Source organism: Octodon degus, unplaced genomic scaffold (genome assembly GCF_000260255.1).
Source record: "Octodon degus isolate 3935 unplaced genomic scaffold, OctDeg1.0 scaffold00034, whole genome shotgun sequence".
NCBI lineage: Eukaryota > Metazoa > Chordata > Mammalia > Rodentia > Octodontidae > Octodon > Octodon degus.
The window spans coordinates 18,416,763-18,421,494 of record NW_004524610.1 but is presented as its reverse complement, the minus strand read 5'-3'; the positions used below and the strand labels follow the sequence as shown (position 1 = coordinate 18,421,494).

The 4,732-nt window shown below is 37.8% G+C and overlaps 1 pseudogene; it reads right to left on the bottom strand.

Annotated features, from left to right (window-relative positions):
* LOC101560840 overlaps positions 1-4,732 on the bottom strand; it is a 49,712-nt pseudogene that overhangs the window by 26,386 nt on the left and 18,594 nt on the right.

The following is a 4,732-nucleotide window of genomic DNA, read 5'->3' as shown; positions in this document are numbered from 1 at the left end:
ATGATAGTAAAGAATTACTAAGAATAAAACATAAGATTAATACTTGAATGACAAATAAATGACCAGCACATCTAACAGTTTGGGGTAGGATATCGCACAAAGTTCTAGTGTGTTCTGGACATGGATAATGTCCATGACATTTACTGGTGGCTAGATGTCACTTGTGGGACTGAGCTACTGCTATTTCTTTGATATCCACCCTGTAGACCCAGACAGAATCGTGACCTGTCAGGTGCAGGAGAAGTTCATTTGTTGAAGTTCATTGATGTATACAAAAGAATAACTGAAAGACTGCTTTTGTGTACCTCTTGTTCTCGTGTTTAATTGTTTATGCTACCTGGTGGGTTCTTTCCATTCTCATCCATGGAGTTGTGGTCATTTTGCTCCCTCTCTAGAACATCTTTTAGTAGTCTGTGTAGGCTTTGTGATCATGACATTCTTAAGAAGTTGTTCTTTGTCATGAAAGTATTTCACTTCTCCATTATACCTGAAAGAGAATTTTGCAGGGTATATCAATCTTGGTTGCAATTTGTTTTCTCACAAAACTTGAAGTACTTTGTTCCATGCTCTTGCCTTGATGCTTTGTGAAGAGAAATCTGCTGTTATTCTGATGGGATCTCCTTTATATTTTTCCTTTAAATGTGATCTGTTTCTTTTCTTTAGCGGCTTTTAGTATTCTGTTTCTATGCTGAATTTCTGGGATCTTGATTATTATATGTCTGGGTGTGTTTTTAATTGGGTTGATGTTATTTGGAGTTCTGTATGCTTCAGTTCTGTGAATGTCAGATTGTTGCCCCATATCTGGGAAGTTTTCTGCTATTACTTCTGCCCATACTCTTTTTATATCATTTGTATTTACTCCTTCCTTCTCATTGATGCCTATTAGTCTCATGTTGTTTATCTTTGCATGATCTTGTAGGTATTGAATTATTTTTTCTTGCATCCTAGTTGTTTTTAAGGGATCTTTTCTTACTTTTTCACTAGTTACAATCGTGTCTTTAATATCTGAAAGTCTATTTTCACTTTCATTCAGTTTTGCCAGCTTGTGTTTGAGGTTTTAATTTCCTGTATATCACTTTGAATCTGCTCCATGCATTCTATTTCTTTTCTACATTGCTTATTCAAGGATTCCCATCAGTATTATATTCTCTGTTTTGTTTTGTTTTTTTTTTTAATCAGAGCACTTCTTTAGAAGTGCTGAGTACTTCTTTCATTATAGTTATCATTTCTTTTTTTTACTTCAGAAATTATTTCTGTTCTGGTTTTCTCTATACCTTTCTGCAGTTGTTTCTTCAAACACTATTATTTCAGAGATTTCAGGTATATGATTTCCAATTTCTTCTATGCTAGTGTCTTCCGCATTTGTTCTGGCTGGGCTCAGGGCCTAGACTGCATTTTTTTTCCTTCTTTTTGTTGTTTTGTGTATCACTGTCTTCTGACCTTTGATATAGAGCTTAGATAGTTTTACCTTAGCACCAGGTCCGGATCTACCAAGTTCAGACTTGTCCAAGTGGGTGTGGCTTGGATCTGGTTGCTGTACTTCACTTCTTCCTGCTGCAGCCCTGAGTTGAACCTTCTGTGCCACTCTAACAAGAAGTTCTGCTCATAAATCAGCTGGGTGGGTCTTGGGTCTTGCCTCTAGCCTCTTTGCAAGGAGTTCTGCTGTGGTTTCCACACAGGACCTGGGCTGTGGGTCAAGTGAGAATCTGGCGGCCTGGAGCAGGCTCACTCACACGCTGGGCCTGGGCTCTGGGTTACATCAGAATCCCGCCAGCCCCAGGTCGTCTCACTCACACCCTGGGCTTGGGCTCTGAGTGAAAGGAGGATCTGACTGGCCTCAGGCTCTCTTTCTTTTTTGTAATGACCTGTCTTCCTACAATATATCTTTATTCACTCTTACTAATCAAATTAAGATTTTCTTGGGGTTTTTATACCTCTCTCTTAAAGTAGATACTTCTGTGAATATGAGTGTGGGTGTGGATTGGTAGAGAGTGCTTCAAGAAGCTATTGACACATCTTGCAAAACCCACAGTAATCTTTTCCACTGTGAATTTTCAATTTCTTAGGAATTTGATATTCAGTGACTTTGATGTTTTTTCTCTATAAAGCAAATATGTAACTGTAGACAGAAAAACTAACAGATTACAAGTTTAGCAAGTAATAAACACTGGGCTTATATCTAAATAGGTGGTACTTTTTCTAAGTCACTATATATTTATGCATTTAGTTAAGGGACCTTAGTGTCCATATGATGACTCCTATTTGTATAGTCTCAATAGTGTTTTAAGAAGAGGGAATTTGTGGATCTGTGATTTAATACTATGGCATTTTGTAGAATCCTGGGTTCTGATAGCAGTTTGTAGTGCATCAGAAGTAAAGAAATGAAGAGAGATATTTTTGTTGTTATTGAGGACTGAACTGGGTACATTAACAGTGAGCTACAAGCCCATCCATCCAGACCTTTTTTTTTCTTTTTTTAATTTTTTAATCATTTATTTATTTATTTGGTACAGGGTCTCACTATACAGCTTGGAGTCATAGTAATCCCCCTGTCTCAGCTTCCCCTGTGCTAGGATTACAGGCATGCACCACCTCACCTGGTTTCTATGTCTGGCCTGATGAACCCAGGGTTCAGGGTACACACAGCATGTGGTACTAGGGATTGAACTCAGGTACTTGTGCTTTCTAGGCATCTACTTAGACCACTGAGTTATTTCTCCAGCCCAGACCTTTTTTATTTTATTTTGAGACAGGGTCTTGCTAAGTTGGCCAGGCTAGTCTAAAACTTGAGATCCTCCTGTTTCAGCCTCCCAAAGTGCTGGGATTACAGTGTGTACTACCTACCATACCTGGCTGGGAAAGATTTTAATAGTTCCTAAATACATTATTTAGCAGTAGATCAAGCCTGTAATCAGAAAGGAGATTGAATCCCCAGGTTGTGCTGTGTTTCCTGAATACCAATAATACTAATACTATCCGTCCTCGTCAAATCACAACCTAGAGTCTTTTAACTTTTGAGAAGACTTAAATTCAGGGCATAACAGTTTATACCCACTGCAGCAGGATCCATCTGTAGAAATTTTTGGCAGCTTTCAGACTGGAATAGTCTTAACAACTTCCTATCACTATTACCTTGAACTACTGTGTTATGATTTGCTAATAAGGGACTCCTAATTACACTACAATGATTGTCTTTTGTGTTTTCATTTATTTTTCAAACTGCCATTGTACCATTATTTCATATTTGTGTATTTGTGTTATTTTACTTTATTCTTTTGTCCTTATAATAGAAATTATATGTTTGACTTTAGATACAATAAACCATTTGATACTGTTATATTAAGAGGTTTTAGAGGGAATGGTCATCAGCTATCTTTCTGGGCTCTTCTGGGCATGTTATATTCATTTTTGACCTAACTGTTCTTATCTTTGACTTCTGATTAGGTATTCCACCCCTTCCCTTGACCTCTCAGCCTTCTTGGAAGCTTCTTAACAGTTCTGCTCTTGGATGACTGTTTTGCGCAATAAATAAACATTATCCTAACTTGGGGGCTGAATGAAACTTCAGTGATATTTTGAGTCTGAGCATAAGATTCTTAAAGCAAGGTAGTCGGCGCCCTTGTATCTGATGCCCAAATTTTCCTCCTTGTAGTTACCTTTTAACAAAGAAAATACGAATTCTGAGGCATTCTCAAAAGTTGAGGGTAATTTGGTGGTAAACTGTCAATTCTGTATAAATTTCTATAAACTACAGAATACACTATTTGCTTTAAAAAGTGGAAATTTGAGATATTCATGGGTTTGGGAAGATCCAGTGAGCATCGGCTATGATGGAAAATGACAAAACTGAAATCAGAGACAGACGAATCCAGGAGTACACAATGCAGTTTATTAGGCACTTACGGACAAAAGTATGTCTTGGGCAGGAACAAGACAGGACATTACCATATCCTGAGGCATAAACAAGGCTATAGGCCGAGGTACACAAAGATAAGGCATAGCCAATAGAATGTTCTTGGGCTTTCTCAAACTAAAACAAACATAAAAAAACAACTATTAGGGGTCTGGGCATGTAACTGTGTTGGAGCCCTTCCCTGGCATGCAAAGGGTAATGGTTTGATCTCCAGCACTATTAGTATGTGAGATTTCAATGAGAAACAATCTTCCTGTCAGTGAGTAGCAGAAAATTCTTAAGTTATCTTAACAGTTTTATTCATTCTATAAAGTTTGGAATGTAAATCAGGTTTAGCTAGTGAGCATGTTAGTTATACCCAAGATAGCTGCAGTCATGTCAAACTGGATCCCAATAGTGGTAGGTACATATTCGATCTTGCCTAAGGTCTGGCACAGAACACTCATTTCTGAGTCTTTTTACCCAGATTGAAATAGTTATAAAACATAATGAGGTAGCAGATATTAAGAGTGGCAGACCCTGCAAGCCTTACATTTCTCCCAAGAGAGAACAGCCATACCATTCCATCGTTCCACAGCACCTTCTGGTTTGTTGCCCCCTTTATATCTCTACCCTCAGCAACAAGAAAACTGGCAAGCTGTTGTGTTTTTTGTTTTTTGGTTTTTTTGGGAGGTGTTTAGTTTTGCAAAGCTTTGATTCCAAAGGAACAAACAAAAACAAAAAACCTTCTATCAAAGCAGGTGATATTTGTTTCCACACTTTGTGGCCCTAGAAAATAGTGAATGAATCCTTAGGAAGACAGTGCTGGAAAAAAAAAAA